At 45.9% G+C, this 19,945-nt stretch overlaps 1 protein-coding gene across 25 annotated transcripts in view; it reads left to right on the forward strand.

Moving 5' to 3' along the window:
• Nucleotides 1–19,945, forward strand: part of FBRSL1 (fibrosin like 1) — a 999,197-nt gene that overhangs the window by 262,255 nt on the left and 716,997 nt on the right. The window lies entirely within an intron of this gene.

The following is a 19,945-nucleotide window of genomic DNA, read 5'->3' on the forward strand; positions in this document are numbered from 1 at the left end:
TTTTTCTGTGTATTTAGGGACACTGAAATCTGTGGATTACTCTGCTGTTGAGTAATCACAGTATGTCTATGATCTGAGAGCCATATACAATTTTTACTGTGTTTTGGGGAGGGAAGGAGGATATGCCATCAGCAAGCTTATTGTTATAGTGGTTAAAGTGACAGATATTTGTGATGCAGACAAATGCAGTCCCACTGTTTACAATTTCAGCCTGGCCAGGACCGTAATTTATAGCTCAGGAGTTGACCAGAGGGAAGGGGCCTCCCTCCGGTCTGCTGTTAACCATCTGGGCTTTGGCTGCAGCAGGGCAAGATAGTATCCTCAAACAGGCCACCAAGAAATGTCTCTTCCCCTCAGTACTCTGTCCCCCTCTCAGGAGACTGGGCATGACTGGCCAATGGAAATGCACATCTGCTGTTTTGACATTATAAAGGCCCCTACAAGGGAAGAGAATTTTAACAATCTCCTCCCCATCAGCAGGTTCTCTGCCTACAACAGGTGTGGGGAACTTTTGGCCCTCTAGATGTTGCTGAACTACAACTCCTACCAGCTCCAGCAAACATGGCCATCATTGATTCCCCACATCTGGCTTACAACTCAGCCAGGGGAGCCAGCATGGTACCCCCCAGATTAATGTTAGGCTACAGCTCCCGCCATCTCTGACCATTGGCCATGCTGGGTGTGGCTGATGGGCGTTGGAGCTCCACATTTCTGAAGGGACCGCACTGGCTACCCCTAAACTAAGCAATGCATTCTGCCCAGTTAATGGAGAGTAGTATGCCTTCCTAGCCAAGAGAGTGGGGCATGCCTGGAATGATTCTACAAAACATGCAGTTGTTCCTAGTTTGGGGCAAGCGCTTGCTCGGTGTTGGCATGCATCTTTGACTTGAGGCAAGTGTTTGTGCAGTCTTACGTAGAGCAGATGCACATAGATTTATTATGTTTGCCTTGGTGCAGTGTTCTCATTTTACCCTGTGTTGCATCAGAAGGCCCACCTCGTTTCCCCGACCTTTGACATTTGAGATGGATGATTTTAGGGCCCACCCAATTCTTGTCATTGTAATTTGTTTTAAACTGTTTTTAATGTTGTATTTTAAAAGTCTGGGATCTTAGGGTGAAGGACAATAATAATAACTGCCCAATCTTGGGGCTTACGGGTTCTTATTATTATGCAAATATATCTTTGCATTTCAGCTTCTTGAGGTCTTCATGGATGTTGAAAGCAGCCGGAATGGGTGGAAAACAGTTTTAAGCTCCATTTCCGGCAAGCAGCTGGGTAGCATCATAGCATTTTGCTTTTCAGTCCAACTCTATTGGAATATGGCAGGATCAAGATCTGTCAGTCTGCTAAGACCTAATTTTCAGCCTTCTGTCTGGTCACCCTTAACTTGGAAGAACCTCAGTGTTATGTGCTTGGCCTGTGTGTGTTTTGTGTGTCTTCCCCCTTTTTTTTTCTTGTCTCAAGAAAGAAGGCATGATAGGCTGCTCTTCTTTATGCCTCCCAGTTTGGATCTTGGAGGAAAACTTGGCCACCAGGGATTGGCACATATTCTTTTCCTGCATGTGTTTTGTGTGTGTGTTGGTTTATCCCCAAGGTTACTTAAATCAAAACAAACCCTCCTCTTGTCTTGTGGGGTTCATGTGTTTTTTGCCCTTGCTTGACATGCAGATAATGATCGACTTGCTGCTCCTGCTGCTGTGCATATTGGAGGCTGCAGTCTAAGGCTTTGGCCTCAGATACAGTCTCTGTTTTGGGTTGTTTTGCTTTTTGCAAATGGGATATACATCGTTAAGAGAAGGATAACTGTCCTCAGGAAAAACTTCCTAACTGTTAGAGCCATACAATAATGGAACCAATTATTTAGAGAGGTAGTGGGCTCTCCGACACTGGAGGCATACAAGAGGCAGCTGGACAGCCATCTGTCGGGAATGCTTTGATTTGGATTCCTACATCGAGCAGGGGGTTGGACTTGATGGTCTTATAGGCCCCTTCCAACTTTACTATTTGTGATTCTATGAAGTGACTTCTGGAAGGAACATAGGAAACTGCCTTCATAGTATAAAGACACAGCTCTATGCAAGCTCCAATTGTCAGCTGATTGTCACTTGCAAAGCTGAGTGCACAGGGCTTGTGCAGGCACCTATAATCAGCTTACTGTTGGCCCTTGCAAAGTGTTGTGCAAAGGGGCTTTCCACAGGGCTTTGCAGGTGCCACCAGTCAGTTGATGTGCAACTCCCTTTTTGGCCCAGGCATGTCTTTGTTGTTGTTGTTACGTGCCTTCAAGTCGATTACGACTTATGGCGACCCTATGAATCAGCGACCTCCAAGAGCATCTGTCATGAACCACCCGGTTCAGATCTTGTAAGTTCAGGTCTGTGGCTTCCTTTATGGAATCAATCCATCTCTTGTTTGGCCTTCCTCTTTTTCTATTCCCTTCTGTTTTCCCCAGCATTATTGTCTTTTCTAGTGAATCACATCTTCTCATGATGTGTCTTTTTGACGTTCAGCTGTAGTCCTGCTTTTGTGTTTTCCTCTTTAACTTTCATCAGCATTCATTTCAAAACATTACTGGTTACTGCTAGCAGTATGGTATTGTCTGCATATCTTAAATTATTGATATTTCTCCCTCTAATTTTCACATCTCCTTCATCTTGGTCCAATCCCGCTTTTCGTATGATATGTTTTGTGTGTAGATTAAATGAATAGGGTGATAAAATGCACCCCTGTCTCACACCTTTTCCGATGGGGAAACAATAAATTTCTCCATGTTCTGTCCTTACAGTACCCTCTTGTCCAGAGTATAGGTTGCACATCAGGACAATCAGATGCTGTGCCACCCCCATTTCTTTTAAAGCATTCCAGAGTTTTTCATGATCTACTCAGTCAAAGGCTTTGCCGTAATCTATAAAGCACAGGGTGATTTTCTTCTGAAATTCCTTGGTCCATTCCATTATCCAACGGACATGTCTTTACCTGCCCCAAATGTCATATATGGCATCAGGTGTAGGACATGTTGGTGTGGCTTAGCCAAAATGGCCTCATGATCTCCTGGCCTTCCTGAGGCGCACAGGACAAAGGTTCCCCATGGCTGCTTTATATCAAGTCAGACTGTTTACCCATCCAGCCCAGTATTGTCAACTCCAACTGGCAGCGGCTGTCCAGGGCCTCAGGCAGGAGTCTTCTTTCCCAGCCATACCTGAAGACGTCGGATATTGAACCAGGGACCTTCTGCATGCCCACCATGTGCTCTTCCCACTGTGCTTGCAGTCCTTGCACAAGAGTAGAATCTGGGGAGCGTGCAAAATTTGGATACAGAAGGTGGTATTCAACTAAGGCCTACTCAGAATTCACCCATTAAAATTGATGAGCCTCAGTCATGTCCATTAATTTCAGTGGGTATACTTTGAGTAGGACTAGCACAGAACACCATTTAGTCTGTGAAGCTTAGGAAGTATTAACCCATTGCAAGCCAACAATATTTTGCTTTCCATCATCTTACAGTATGCACTTCCTCAGCAGTAGCTGTTGGCAGAGTGTCTTCCCACATAGCTTTATGTAGTTGTTGTATCATGGGAATAATTTTAGTCGAGCCTGTGGCGCCATTTCACGTTTCTGTGTGCATTCAACAGTGGCAGTGATAGGGAGAAGTTTCAGTAACTAAGGGCAATGGCCAGGGGTATAGTCATCCAACAATATTTAGAAAGCAGCGGGTTGAGGAAGGCTGTCCCTATTGCAACTTAACCTCTAACTAAGCCTAACTTCCAGATTGCATCATTGCAATATGCTTTACATGGGGCTGCCCTTGAAGACAACTCGGAAACTTCAACTGGTCCTAATTACTGGCTGGGGTTGCTTTTAGAACTCATATAACCCCTCTTCTGAAACAGCTGCATTGGTTACCACTTCATTTCTGGGCCCAATTTAAGGTACTCACTCTAGCATTTAAGGCAGCAACTCTCGTGAAGCACTCTTCTCCCCAATATCAGATTCTGGGGCAGAGCTGGTGACAACTTCCAGGCAAGGAGGACTGCGCAGCTCCTGCCGCATAGTTCTTCCCTCATGGATTGCTATAGCCTGCAACAGTGTAAAATTAAGAACCATTTGCTTAGGAGTAGATGTCACCGGAGGGGGGGGGGGGTTGCACAGGTTGTCTTGTGGATAAACTGTGTAATGTCTTGAGTTCGACAGATACAGGGCAGATGGCGACTCTTCTGGGGCACTTCATAAACAGACAGTTGGCCTGCTCAAACAGAAGTGAATTGCTGCAGAGTGATTCTAGCCAGCAATCACTCATGCCAAGTTTAAAAAAAGAAAAGAAAAGAGAAAGTTGAGAGGTGATGTTGATACTATGGGGGAAAAAACAATAGGCTGATTCTTGGCTTTTCCAAACTTGCTAAAGGAGCCTCAAGTCCCTTGTTTGCAATTTGTGTGAGTGTGTGGCCTGCATTTAAATGCAAGACTCCTGCTTGGAGGCATGTGATGGAAAGTCTGGCAATTGAGTCTATTATCTCAATTCTGGCAGCGAAGTTGCTGACATCAAATGGCCAGCCTGGTGTGGATGGTACGGAATGTTCATAAACACTCCAGCTGCACTGATGACACAAACAAGGGAGGTTGGGAGGCTTATAAGTAAGAGAGGCAAGGGAGAACAGAGTTACTTGACACCAGACTTTACCAGGAGTGCTGTGCTTTTCAGAACTGCAGGGATGGGAAATTCAGCCAGGCATGGCTTACCCTCTTAACTACAGCACTGAGTCCTGTCAGGGGCATAAGATCTAAGCAGCAATGGGTAGGTGAGGGAGCTGAATTGATGTATTGATTTGAACTAGCCAGCTGGCTCTTTGGCTTCAGGCTTCTAGTATACCATGACTGATCCATTGGGTACTCAGTAGGTCAGGATGTTTATGCAGAGAACATGCTGGAGTATAAATGAAAGGACAGACCAAAAGACAAATGCCTCTTGCTTGGAGTCTACTCTATAAAATGGAGTTTACGTTTGTAATTTAATCTCACCCCCACCTCCACCCAGTGCTTTCTCAATCCCTGGTGCAGGAGTGGGAATATTTTTTTAGCCTGAGGGCCACATTCCATCCTGGACAATCTTTTGAGGGCCAGATGCCAATGGATGTAAGAGGATTCTACACGCAGGCAGGCAGGCAGGTGTTGAGTGTGTCCTGATGAGGAGGCATGACCTAGGGAGAGTTCCATGGGCTGGATACATAAGCCTGGAGGGCCACAGTTTGTCCCCGGGCTTGAGATTCCTGAAGGGCCGTAGCTCAGTAGGACAGCAACTGCTTTCCATGCAGACGGTCGTAAGGTTGATCCCCAGCATCTCCAGATAGGACTAGGGGAGACTCCTGTCTGAAACCCTGGAGAGCTGCTGATAGTCAGTGCTGGCAGTAGTAAGTTAGATGAACCCGTGGTCTGACTCAGTATAAGGCTACTTCCTATGTTCTAAAGGGGAACGAGCTGCAGCTCAGTGACAGGCCATCTGCTTTGCATGCAGAAGATCCCAGGTTCAATGCCCAGCATCTCCAGATGGGGCTGGGAGAGACCCTCTTTGACACCCTGGAGAGCCTCTGCCAGTCAGTGCAGACAATACTGACCTAGATGGACAAATGGTATGATAAGGCAGCTTCATAGGTTCCAATAATTCCTACTCTTACTAATGGACAGGCCATATTTGACACCCACAGGAACCACATCTAACTCACGAAACGCAGCTTGGCAGGGGGGCAGTGTCATTTGTTAAACCTTGATGATTGCTTTGATGCCCCACACCCATGGTTGTAACTCAACTGGAATTATGGACTCTGATTTGTACAGCTCCCTGGCAGGGCTCTTAATGCAGGCTTCCCATGAGGGCTCCTTCTCGGCCAGCCTTTCCCAACCTGGTGCCCCCCCCTCGACATTTTGGACTACACCCCCCCCCATCCCCAGGAAGCATAACCAATGATCAGGGATGATGAGAGTTGTAGACTGACAGCATCTGGCACAGAAAGACGTCCTGGGCTAAGGAAAAAGAGGGGTGTGAGGGAGGAGAGACTCTTGAGTCTGGGCTGCCTTAAGGGACCTGTTAGGCAGGCGTTGGTCCTTGGAGTCAGCAGACTGAATGCTCAGATAGGTTGGTATTGCAGCGCACATGGTGGTGTCAAAGTACAGAACTAAACCAGGCATGCTGGCAGTGGAAACAGATTGCTTGCGATGCAGAAGTATGACTGCTGCAAGCCCTGGTTTGAGAGAGAGACACACTTGTCCCCTGACTGTACTTTTAGAGAACATCTAAAGCACATGGCTTCCCCCAAAGCATCCTGGGAACCATAGTTTAAGGCTGATGGGAACTGGGGGTAAACTACAGTTCCCATGATTATTTGGGGGAAGGGAACCATGTGCTTTAAATGTATGACCACACACACAAATCCCTGGTTAAGTGCAAGTAACTCTCCAACCCCCCTCTGCTCAAGTTACAGTGATGGGCAGATGAGGCTCTGTTGCCTTGGCCAGCAGTTCATCTAGAGCAGGGATGGGGAACCTGTGCCCCTCCCCGCAGATGCTATTGGGACTCCAACTCCAATCAGCCCCAGCCAGCATGTCCAATGGCCAGGAATGATGGCAGCTGTAGTCTGACAATGCCTGGAGGGCTACCTGTTCCCCAACCCTGATCTACAGAAGGGTAACTGGGGTCACTAGTCCTACACCTGTGTCAGCTACCATTCTTCTGGCATCTTTCTCCCCCCCCCCCAGCAACAGAATAGCTGCTTTGAATAAGAGAGTGGGAAGGTCATCTGTACCCCAGGGTGTGAGGAACCTGTGGCCTTTCAGGCTAGAGGGATGAAGGCCCAGAAAAAATGGAAACATGGGGGGAGGAGGCTTTCCCTCCAAATTTTTTGCCAGGGTTTCCCCTCAAAGTTGTGGAAAAAACAGGGTGAGCCCTGTGTTTTTCTCCAGAATTTTCCTTTTTTTTTGTTTCCTGCCCTTCACATCTCTGTATCCAGACATTTGTTGGACTTCAGCTCCCATCAGCCCCAGTCATATAGCCAAGGGTCCCAGTCTTATAGCCAAGGGTCAGGGTGATGAGAGTTGTAGTCCAGCAATGTCTGGAGGGCCACAGGTTTCCCATCCCTGCTCTATATAGCAGACTGCTTCCCCCACAGAAATCCTTTCTTGGCGCACAGCGCACAACCAAACATGCTCAGTTACAAAAGGTGATAAGGGTCTCTCCTTTTTTGTTAAACCCCCCATTTCAGATTCTAATGCTGAGAAGTTCTGCTCCCCACAAACGACTGAACACTTGATGAACAGGGAAATGCAGTGGAATCATTTGTCGGTCGGCTCGTTCTCTCGTGGGTTACTGAGAGCCAAGATGTGTTAGCATGTTCTGATATGAAAAAAGGCCAGTTACCTTACTGATGGCTGAGTGTGTTCACTTTATTTTTATCCTGACAAGCCTTTTTGCGCTCCAGGGCATGTGTAAGAAGAATTAAATGCAACCCATCAGAGTCCTCTGCAGGTTAAGACACGAGAAAGATAGTGCAAAGGGATTAAGGATTAAAGGGTGGCAGGGAAGCAAGCTACAAGCAAGGATAGAATTGGTCTCTTCTGCAAGCTAAATATGTATGAGGGGCTGCTTTGAATGATTGCAAAGTCTTCCTGAGGTATGTGGGGGGGGGATGGGAAAATACCAGAGGTCTGATTTGCTGGCTTCTAGGGAGATTTCCAAAGGTGCATAAGAAGTGGCTGCTTGCTTGTTTTGCCAAATGTTCCATCAAAAACACCCAGATTTGCAATCATACTGTAATATAGGGCAGGTGTGGGGACTCTTTGGCCCTCCAGGTATTGCTGAACTACAACTCCCTTCAACCCCAGCAGGTATGGCCAGTGGCCAGGGATGCTGAGAGTAGTTGCTCATCAACATCTGGAGGGCTGTCGGTTCTCCACACCTGATATATGGGGATATCTGGCCTGGGGGCCTAGTGTGGCCTTCCAAGCCTCTCTGTCTGGCGCTTGGGACTCTTTTCAAGCCTCACATCCTCCCCAATCCCACCTTCTCATCCCAGTCCACACCCGTCAGCAGCCTTGCTTCACACATGCACTTGGGAGTTTTGGCTCGGCTGGCAAAAGTCCTTGAGCTCTGATCGTGCTTGTCTGGATGGAGAATGGAGAGGGGTGGGTAAATCTGTGTAGAAACTAGCCTAGGTAAAAATTACGTTCATTGCTCCTCCTACTTTTGCCTCCGACCCCACCCACCACTGGTATGTGGCTCCCGGAAGGTTGCCCAAAAAGGGAATGTGGACCATGGGTTGAAAAAAAACAAGCTTCCTCCATCTCGTGCCATTCAAATATGCATTATGGCAAAGTGAGGTGTTGGTAGCAGGAGGCAGAATGGGCTTGAGTAGAACTGGATAATGATCTGCAGCCTTTCCCAACCGGTGTGCCTCCAAATGTTGTTGGACCACAACTCCCATCAGCCTCAGCCAAAGGCTGATCTAGAGAGTTGGGCAAGCTAGGCTCCAAGCATTTAAAGCATCCCACATGCTGCACTTCCACTGGAACAGCCACCAGGCAAACCTGGTCAGCAACAGCAGACCAACTGCATTTTGATCCATTTGCTCATGTGGACCTCACTAGTTGAGACAACCAACACATAATTCTAGTTTTTAGCACCTGTTTTCACCAACAAGCACAATAGCCTCTGTTGTCTACACTCTGGTAATCTGTAGGTTAGATTACTGCAATGCATTATACATGGGGCTGCCTTTGAAGACTGTTTGTGGTGGTGCAGAATTTGGCAGCCTGATTGTTGACCAGGGAAGGATATAACACCAATTCTGGTATGACTGCACTGGCTACCAATTTGTTTCCCGGTTCAATTCAAAGTGCTTGGCTTTGACTTGTCAACCCTTGGCTCAGGACCCCAGTACCTCAAGGACTGCTTCTCCCCACTTGAACCAATTCGAACCCTGTGGTCTTCACCAGAGGCCCTTCTCAGTGTGCCCACTCCAGGGAAAGTGTGGAGGGTGGCAGCACAAGAATGGGCCTTATCAGTGGTGGTTCCTCAACTGTGGAGTGCTCTACCCTGGGAGGCATGCAAGGCATCATTATTATCTATTTTTAGATGCCAGGTAAAAACCTTCCTTTTTACCAAGGCATTTAGCCCTCAATTTGAAGGGCTTCAGATATTGGTGGCCTCTTTTAGAATGACAGCTTTTATAAGACCTGTCTTTTATCTGCACTGATGTGTTTTAGGGGTTGCTATTATCATCATCAGTTTGCTACAGTTGATTTTATTATAGTTTTAGGTCGCTTTGAGTCACACTTGCAAGGAAAGCAACGAACAAACAAATAAGAGCATGTCCTGTGAGTTAAAATGACTTTCCTTGTATATTTCATTTTCATAAGTGTCTAAAACAACCTCCTCTCTGGTGCTGTTTCTGTATCTGCAAGCAAATGTGTTGGCATTGTTTCAAAACTACTCTTTGTACCACTTCCCCCACTACTTTACCTTCACTGTCCTTGCCCTCATTTTCCCACATTGTCGTTCATCCCTGTGTCATTTTTATTTGACATCACAATGTTACATGTGAAAACATCACAGGCGCTTGTAAACAAACCACAGCAGTTGTCACAGTGCATCAGATTTCAACAACAGGATGAGACAATGAGGAAGGGGACTGTGAGGTGGGAGGATGAGGAACATGATGAGAAGCAGCAGCCAAGGATCCTTCCTCTCCCAAAGGCATTGGAGCAATGTGAAAGTTTGGTTAGGGCTAATTGTCTTGGCTGCATTGAATTTGCTACTCTCTGTGCATTGAAGTAAACACTGAAATTAGAGAGTACAAGTGGGAGCTGCATCAAAATGTTGTAGTGGGGTTCCAGCCTGCCAGCCATGCCCTTGTCCGGGATACTCCATTCCATTTCTGGCTTTTCCATTTCTCTCCTCACAACAGTCACTCAACATTCTGGAGCCACTGAGCCCACTCAATCTTCATAAGGCTTTTCAAAGGATCTCTCCCCTCTCTCCCTCTCTAATATATTTTTAATAAGAATCTTTCGTACTTGTGCAAAACGTGGGGTTTCACAAAGCCTGCTGATACACGTCTCTCTTGAATGTGGATGGGGCCATTTTGCAGCTCAGTGGCAGAGCATCTGTTTTGCATGCAGAAGGTTCCAGGTTCAATCCCTGGTGTCTCTAGGTGAGACAGGAAGAGACTCCTCGCTTAAATCCTGGAGGGCTGCTGCCAGTCAGTGTAGACAATACTTAGCTAGATGGACCAGTGGTCTGACTCAGTATAAGGCAGCTTCCTCAAGTTTTAGGGCTCCAGTGATGCAACTGGTTAGCACACAGTCATTGTCGAGAAGTCCACACCAGCATACAGTTCAAGTCTCACCTGGAGCACATGTCTTTCGGTGGTAGGGCATCTGTCTTGCATGCAGAAGGTCCCAGGTTCAATCCCAACCATGTCCAGGTAGTGTTGGGAGATACCTCTTGTCTGAAACTCTTGAGAGCCACTGCCAATCAGAGCAGACAATCCTGGGCTAGATGGATCAATGGTCTCTCAGTGTCAGGCAGTTTCCTCTGCTCCAGAGGACCCACATGCAGAGAATAGAGTTCACTATTTACAGCAAGGGTGGGGAACCTGTGGCCCTCCAGATGTTGCTGAATGACAGCTCCCGTTAGCCCGAGACCGTGGCCAGAGATGATGCGAGTTGCAGTTCAGCAACATCTGGAGGGCCACAGGTTCCCCACACCTGATTTACTGTATGTGGGGGCCTGGCAATAGCCCTTTCTGCTCTCAGCTTGCTCATGTGGACGCCCCCAAAAGTGTGAATCAGCTCTTGCGAGTGCAGGGTGGGAATGGAGCACTTTATATGAAAAGCACTGTTCTTTTTAATGCAGTCTTATTTGTTATGCCACTTAATTTAGTGAAGAAAGCTAGTCCTGCCGTGCAATGCTTGGCAGGAAGGGTTAGACAGAAGGCTTCCTAACCGAGCAGGATCAATAGAGACAAAGGCTGATTAAGACTATGTAAGTAATGGGGCATGCCTTGCGCATTCCTTTAAACTCGCCTGCCGTTCCCATTTGGCGGACATTGTTCCCTTTGCACTTAGATTATCTTTAATGTTGAAGGAATCCAATTCCATCATGCTAAGATTAAGTTGCCCTGCTGAGCGGAGTGTGAGTGCCAGATGTCGACTGCTTCAAAGGCTCAGGCACACGTCAGACTTCTTGGTTTGGGGGGGGGAGGTTGTCTGTTTTCAGCAGGTTTATTAGAAAGGCTGCTTTGTTGCAATACAGTGGGTCAAGAATTACTGATTTGCTTTGAGGAAAGGACATTCTTTGCCAGAAATGGAGAGGAGACGTAGGGCAGTGATAGAACACATGCTCTGCGTGCAGAAGGTCCTTGATTCAGTCCCTGCCATTTCTAGCTGAAGGGTCTGGTACTGGGAAAGGCCTCTGCCACTGCTAGTAAGATGGTGCAGAATGCAGCAGCTAGGTTGCACTCCGTCGCAACCACGCAACACCTCTGCTGAGGAAGCTGCACTGGCTGCCAATATACTACTTAGCCTTTCAACCCCTAAACCAGGGGTTCCCAACCTTTATGAGTACAGGACCCCTTTTATAAGCTCAAAAAAAGTTGTGACACCCCCCCATGCTAATTGTAATTTTAGCCTGTTAATTGAAAAAATGGTGCATGGCAAGATCACATCTCCAAATATCCCTTTCCATAAAATGCTCAAGAGCCAGTGTGGTGTAGTGGTTAAGGTGTTGGACTATGACCTAGGAGACCAGGGTTCGAATCCCCACAAGCCATGAAGCTTGCTGGGTGACCTTGGGCCAGTCACTGCCTCTCAGCCTCAGAGGAAGGCAATGGTTAACCCCCTCTGAATACCGCTTACCATGAAAACCCTATTCATAGGGTCGCCATAAGTCGAGATCGACTTGAAGGCAGTCCATTTTTCATAAAATGCTGTCTGCAGGCAGGGAGGTGTTGCTTTCTTTTCTTAATGCAAAGGTTCATCAAATTGGTATTCACCCCCCCCCCAGTCTGAAGATGTACAGTCCTGTCTCCCAACACCAGTGGGTTACAGTGTTGGATTAAGATCCAGGATCAAATCCCCACCCAGCCATGAAGCCCACTGGGTGATCTTGGACCAGACATAGTCTCTCAGCCTGACCTATCTCACAGGGTTAGTGTAAGGATAAAATGGAAAGATGCAGGGAACCATGTGCACCACCTTGAGCAACTTGGAGGAAAGGTGGGATCTAAAAGCAATAATAAATGAATAAATAAATACATTTCAGCTGCAGTATGTGGAACCCAGCCTCAGCCAACCTGCTGAATTGGAGGAGGAGGAGGAGGAGGAGGAGGAGGAGGAGAGCAATATGGTAGTGGTGGGGATGCTAGACAAAAGGTAGTTGAGTAGAGGGATTAGTGCTTTTAGGCCTTGGGATGATCATCAGAAGTGATGATTAGCATGCACTTGGGGAATGAGAGTGGAGCAGAAGACAGATCAGTGCATGCACACCCACTAACACACTTGCCCCTCCTGCAAGCATCTGCAGGCATGCAGGCATTTGGGCATGTGGGAGGGGGAAAGCCCTCAATTGCCACAGCATCTTGGAGAGAGAGATTGGGGGTGATTGGGAGAGAGAGATCTGCGAGTGTAGGTGGAAGAAAGGGGGGACAACTGGCACACACACTTAACCTCAGAGATGGGGGGCGAGCAAGTCCTGAGCTTCCTCATTGCTCCTTGGCTCCATCTGGACCAAAGGCAAGATCTGGGGGCCTCACAAATAACAATGATTTTTAAAAGGAGATGATAGTGAATCAGGAGCCAAGAAAGGCAGGCAGGCTGGCTGCCAGAAAGGAAGGGGGAAAACAGCCTTTCCTTGCAGTCTTTTTTTTTGCTTCACAAAAAGCCCTCTCCTCTCATTCTGAATAAGGGTGTCGGCAGCAGTGGCAATGTGAGGAGACGGGAGTTGGTGATAGTAATCATCTCTTCTTCCTTGTAGCTCCATCCTCAGTCTCCTTTGGCATCTGAAAAACGCTCTGGCACTTCAGCAAAAGCCCTCTCATTTGGAGCAAGCGGAAGGTGTCATCTGCAGTGGCAGTGGAGAGTAGACTGTGTCCAGGGAGTGAAGACCTTTTTTTAAAAAAATAATTCATTTGTTTACCGTTCGCAGCCCCCTCTGTATTACTTCACAGCCCCCCTGGGGGTCACGCCCCCCAGGTTGGGAACCACTGCCCTAAACAACTTGGGACTAGGATATCTAAGGGACCTCCTTACTCAAAATATCCTTGCCTGGCAACTGCACTCCTCAGATAAGGCACTCCTGAGAGTACCTCATGCCAAACCACGCTTTTAGTGTTGTATCTCCAGCTCTCTGGAAACAGTCACCAACCAAAACCAGACAGGCACCTAGTGTGATGATGTTTAGGCACCTACTGAAGACATTTTTCCTTAGGAAGGTTTTCCCTGAGGTTTAACCCGGTCATTTATGTAACATTAATTCTCTATCTGATGACATTGTTTTGCTGTTTTTGGAATTTGTATGGATGGTTTTACTGTTTTTTAGAGTTTGTTGAATAGATTTTGTTGTTTATAGAACTTGTGTTTGAGTGTTCTGTTTTTATCTTGAACACTGCTTCGATGCCTTTATGCTATGAAGCAGTCTTTAAATCATCATCATCATTATACTGGGCCAAATGAACAAATTTTTTTACGCAGTATATGACACCTTTATCTCAACATCAAAATCCCTTTCACAGGTAACGGGGCTCTACAACAGGGATATAGAACGTGTGGCCTTTCAGATGTTGTTGTACTACAACTCCCATCAGACCCAGCTTGGGTTAGGGATGATGAGAGTTGTACTCCTACAATATCTGGAGGGGTCACAGGTTCTCCATCACTGCCATAAGCCAGGAGAGCTCCACATCCTGGCTCTGTTTCACTTCTTCCAATTAGAGGGGATGTCAGTTAAAGTTCACTGGTATCCCCAAAGCAATTGAGCATAGGACCACAGCCTGAAAGCCTGATCTTGTTGAAAAACACACTCAGGTAAGGTATAAGTTGTGGGCAAGATGCTTGCAGTGATTTGGCCACCCATGTGTTCCCTTGACCCTTGTGGCTTATTCAAAATAGGAAGTGGGGTAGGGGGTTGACTGGGAGGGCTCAGGGAGTGGTGAGTATGTCCTTACGAGAGGGAGTGATGCCAGCTTATTTTAAGGGGCAGTGGTGAAGCCACTAAGGACCTAAGGAAGTCCTCTTTGGATCCAGAGGTTTATAGCAACTACTGTCCTGTCACAGATATTTCCCATTTTTGGCAAGGTGCTCGAGAGGGTGGTGGCACTCTAGTTGCAGGTGCTCTTGGAGGATACTGATTACCTAGACCCATTTCAGTCTGGGTTCAGACCCAGGTTTTGGAAGGGAATTGACCTTGGTTGTCCTTGATCGTTATTGAGAGGGGGGCAGAGGGAATCCAACCCTGTTACTGTTACTCAGTTTCTCAGTAGCCTTTGATACCATCGGCCATGATATCCTCTGCCAGTTAGCTACAAAGCCAAGTTTAAGGTTTTGGTACTTGTTTACAAGGCCCTAAACAACTTGGGACTGGTTAATCAAATAGAACACCTCCTCCTGTATAGTCTGGCCTGATCACTGCGATCCACAGAAGAGACCCTATTTAACCATATTAACCAAACCATGGCCTGTAGACGTATATCCACCAGTGGTGTGGAGGACGGCTTTCTCTGTGGTGGCCCCTACTTTGTGGAATGATCCCCCTTTGAAGGTCAGGTGGGCTCCAACTGGATTTTTTTCCTCTGACAGTTGAAAATGTATCTCTTTACTTAAGTAGTTCCCTAACCATTAATCCTTGTTCCTGCCATTCCTAGTCTTTGTGACTCATATTTTCACATTGTTTTGTTGAGTTAGTTTTGCTGAGTCATTTGTGGACTGCCTCGGTATTTCTTCTTCAACTGAAAGGTGGCATATAAATTCATTTAATTGATAATAAAAGTCAGACTGTCCGAAGTATGAGGTCAGTCCCAAGCCAGTCACTGTGAGATCATCTGGGGGAGAATTATTAACAGTTCCCCACAGTCCAGAAGCATGACTTGTGTCAACAAAGAGCCATGCCTTCAGCATAGTGGGCCCGGCTCTATGGAACTCACTCCCAATAGAAACCAGACACCATCCCTGCAAAGTTTCAAAACAGTTTTATTTCAGGAGGCCTTTGCACCGTGAATTATGGCTCTGATAGTCTGATGTTTTAATCTAGGTTTCATGTTTTGTACAAAGTATGTTTTATTTTTTTCTTTGTAAAGTGGAATATACATTTTTAAATAAATAAAAATTATTTTAAAAGCATTATTTTTATAGGAGTGAAAGTATCTGTGTTGCAGGCAACTTAGCGTCCTGTGCAGGCTCACTCTAGGTGCTGTTCATTGTTGGACTAGCTTGTATTAATCAGTTTCCTTTGGGAGGGGCTGCTGATTGGCAGCAAACAGGTTGTGATTTCCAGTTTATCAAGCAGGTTTGTTTATGCCAGAGCAAGGTATTTAGTTGGTTATTTTTAGAGCTTTGGCGCTCACCCTCAAGAGGTCATCAGTGCTGCTGTTGAAAATGATTTGGAATTATTGTTATTTATGATTTTATTTTGCAAATTCCATTGCGGGCTGTGGAATTTCAAGCACCAGCAATCTGTCTTCAAGCTGGTGGATTGTCTTGACACATACTCCCTGTGATTTGTCACCACTAGTTCTGGCTTTGCTGTGGCTGTGACAGACATGCTTATCAGTATCTGACAGGGAGGGAGTGGATGAGTGAGCAGAGTGACAGGGAAAGCCTCATTACTGGCAGCCTGGGAAACATTAAATTCACACTAAGAGTGTTGGCTTCCTTCTCCCTTTGAACCGCCGTTCTCCTGCAAAGCACATTTCCACAGTGGCTGTGACATTGGACAGCTCTTAACTGTCCTATTAAAACTCTTACAAAGGGGTTGCCAATGCAACATCCACGGGTGCCAGTGTGCCCACCAGTACCTCCTGTGGTGCTCATAGAAGGTGCCAGTAAATATACCATCACTAATCCACAATGCATGAGAGACTGTTCCTCTTCGCTTCCAGTTTGCATAGCTTGGCCTTGCCTGCACTGAACATGCCTCCTTGAACAAGCCCACATTTCATTGGATATCAGGATTGGACACCCATCCTTCCTTCTGATAAAGGAGAAGTACAAATAGTTTCTCTCTGAGTGAGCACAGGCAGGGGCTGATGTTGGTGCCCTTTTCTCAGTTATGGGCAGCACAGCTACACCATTTTGTGGTCCTGTCTCCTTTTCTGATCTTTTAGATGTGGCAGCCATGTTGTAGCACGCCACGCCTACATGGCAGCCATTTTGTGACTGGCACCCATGGCACTTTCTCAAAATTCCAAATATGCCGACTGGCTAAAAAAAAGTTGGCGACCCCTGCTTTAGTATTTGTCCTCTATTTTTCTTCAGCCAGTGTTTGGGGAACCTTGAGCCCTCCACATGTTGCTGGACTATAATTCACATCATCCCTGGCCAGTGGCCATGCTTGCTGTGGCTGAAAGGAGTTCAACAACATCTGGAGGGCCACAGGTTCCCTTCCCCTGCCTTTAGCCTTTGCAAAGGCTGTGTGGTTCACCTATATGGTTTGGTTGTACCAGTGGAACACATTCCTGAAGGAATATTCTGCTAATATGGCCCACTTTAGGCACAATTAAATTTCCTATAAATCAGTGCACGCCATATAGGAAATGGCTGTCACGAATCTTGCATGAGCAACCCATGGTGTGACAGGTGCGCATGCAGCCAGAACCGGTTGTAAATGCTCTTTGCTGCATGAGGCACATCGCCGACTACTTCTGAGATTCACACAATTTCTTCTGCCACCCAATGTACAGTCCTTTTCCCAATCAGTGCCCAGTCACTTCTGAATTTTTCCGGGTGGGTGGGAAGAGCCAGTGGGACCTTCTCTGTGAAAGCACTCACCTTCTCCTCACCACTGCCCATCTGCTTGACTCTTGCTCTAGCCTCAGGGCTCTTCTGGATGTCCTGTTTATTCAGCATTTATCCTGATTTGCTTGTACAAATCTTATGCAGAGGTTATACTATGTATGGCATTTACTGAGTTCTGGTTTTTTGTTTTGGTGGGGTGCTTATAGGATAATAAGCATTTGTCCTGATTTGCTTGTGGAGTGTTTACGCATCTTCTCATGATGTGATGGGATTAAACACATGGAGAATATGTATAAGAATGGCAACTGATCATGATGGTTGTGTGCTACCTGTAGGATCAGAAGCAGCATGCTTTTGAGTACGATTTGAGGAGGAACAACGGTGGGAAAGAGCCATTGCCTTCTGCTATTAGATTTCCATAGACATCCAGTTGGCCACTGTGGAAAGCAGGATTGCTGGGCTAGATAAATCTTTGCTCTGATCTAGCATGATCTCCTCCAGACAACCTATTTATTGAGCATTCATCCTGATTTGTTTGCACAAAGTTTGCATTCAAGTTAGATTATGTGTGGTCTTTATTGAGCATTCATCCTGATTTGTTTGCAGGTGTTTATATGTCTTCCTGTTAAGCATTCATTCATCCACCACTATTCAGTACATTTTCCTGTCATTTTCCAAACCGCAAAAAGTCCAAAGTTTTTTTTTAAGGATTTGTTTCATGAGGGCAACAGAAGAACCCTTTTAATTCACTTTAATTGCACAAGCCTAAAATTCCAGTGTGTCCTTGAATCCATCCTGCAAAAAATAATGACAGTCTGGAGTCACCCTCAGCTGGCACTTCCTCCTAGAGAGAGGGGCGGGAGAGGACCAGGAGAACAAGGTTGCTAGTCCTAGGGAATGGCTGAATATATCAATTTCAGTTCCTCTGCATTTTTCATTTTTCCAATCTTATGTTCAGTTCTTCACATTACCATGTTAATAAAAGGTCCTCATGAGAATTCATCATGAGCGCAAAATTTTCCTAATATACACATTTTTGTATGCAATTTTGCCTAATACACATTTTTGCAAAGCATTGTCCCCTAATATAATACATTTTGTATGCTATTTTCATTAATATATGCATATTTATTAATTACTGGTATTTCTTACCCGCCCTCTATCCTAAGGTCCCAGGGTGGCTTATAAACGAAAATACCATAACAAAGTAATGAATAATCAACAAGCCGTAAAACAACACCAATAAGGGCATAAAACAAATACAATTAATAACACCATTTATAGGGGAAACAACTCAAAATGAATGACTCACTTCCAAATAAGGGTGGAATTTTCCAGAGCTGGCAAAAGTTACTTTTTTGAACTACAACTCCCATCAGCCCAATCCAATGGCCATGCTGGCTGGGGCTGATGGGAGTTGTAGTTTTAAAAAAGTAACTTTTCCAAGCTCTGGAATTTTCTGAAAATCTCAACGTTGAGTTTATCCACAAGGATTTTTCCTGTTTCCCATCTCACTCCTTGATCTTGACAAGAAATGAGTTAGTTGGCTATAACGTCACTGGGGACAAATGGAACCATTGGTGCTTCTTGGATCTGTCATGCACACAGTTGCTTCCTGCTGATGAAAATGGTGTCATGATGCTTCACAGCCAATCAGATTTAGCTACGTCTCTGGGAGAAACCAAAACATTTCTAAGGAAATTCTAACATGGGGGCATTTTAAATGAACTGGCTTCAGGTTTGAGAAGGCTCCCCCAAAGCACACTTTAGCCTAGTATATGCATTTCTGTACACATTGCTTGTCTGAAGAACCACACTGCAAAATTTGGAGGTGTGGATTTTGAAGGATGGCCGTGTTTTGGTTTGCATATAGTTTTGAGAAGTGATTTCTCCCCCATCCCTAGCTGTTCCTCTCTTACTTGAAGAGGGCAGATGAAAAGGCAACAGCAACAAGGTGGAAGATTAAGTAGCAAGGGCAGGGATAGGCAGTGGGCCCTCTACTAGGCTTTGGCAGGGCGCGTGATGATGCCAATCCCTAGTGCTTGCCCTGCTCCCAGTGTAGTCGCCCTTATGCGAGGATTCCCTTGTTCAAAAGTCCTCTTCCTCGCCCCCCCATATGAAAACCATGCCCTAGGACATGTCATGTTATTTTTCCACTGCTTTCCTTGTAATCTTCAAAGAAGTAAACAGCATAGCAACATTTCGCGATTGAAATACAAATCAGGACGTAACGTTTCAGAGAGAAGGCAGTCCATGTTCCCAGCATGTCTCTCTAGTTGCATGAATTTGTTTGTACTGGCAAGGGAAATAAAATGATTTTTTCATGATAGATTCTTTATTGTAGCAGTAAACAAACCCATGAGGGGGTTCCCTGGCTTTCTAGCACCTTTTTAAAGACCTTGTTTACTGCTATTGTGAATGGTCACAATGGTGCTTTTTTATTTTTGCATACATTTTAAGCTTTAATTAAATTGTCCCAGACTATACTTTTTACATTACATTGTCTTTTCACCCCATTGATGACCTTTCTCTCTCTCTCTCTCTCTTTTTACATGCGTGCACGTACACCCTTGCCAACTGAGGATAATACTGCTTTCATCTGATGAAGTGAGCTCTAGTCTGTGAAAGCTTATGCCATAATAAAATTGTTGGTCTTCAGAGTGCCACAGTATTCTTTGTCATGTCTGCTGCAGCATCATACTAACATGGCTGCTTCCTCTAGAACTTGCTTAGTCTTGGCATAGAGATAGATATATAGTCCCATACCTGTTGAACTGCTGGGCACAACACCATATCAGCACACAGTTTTGTTGTATCAACTTCCAGAGAGGGTGCCATTTGGGGAAGGGCCGTAGCTCAGTTTTAGTACATCTGCTTTGCATGCAGAAGGTCCCAGGTTCAATCTCCAGGTAGGGCTGGGAATGTCCTCTGCCTGAAACCCTGAAGAGCTGCTGC

Source organism: Rhineura floridana, chromosome 19 (assembly GCF_030035675.1).
Source record: "Rhineura floridana isolate rRhiFlo1 chromosome 19, rRhiFlo1.hap2, whole genome shotgun sequence".
NCBI classification, from domain to species: domain Eukaryota; kingdom Metazoa; phylum Chordata; class Lepidosauria; order Squamata; family Rhineuridae; genus Rhineura; species Rhineura floridana.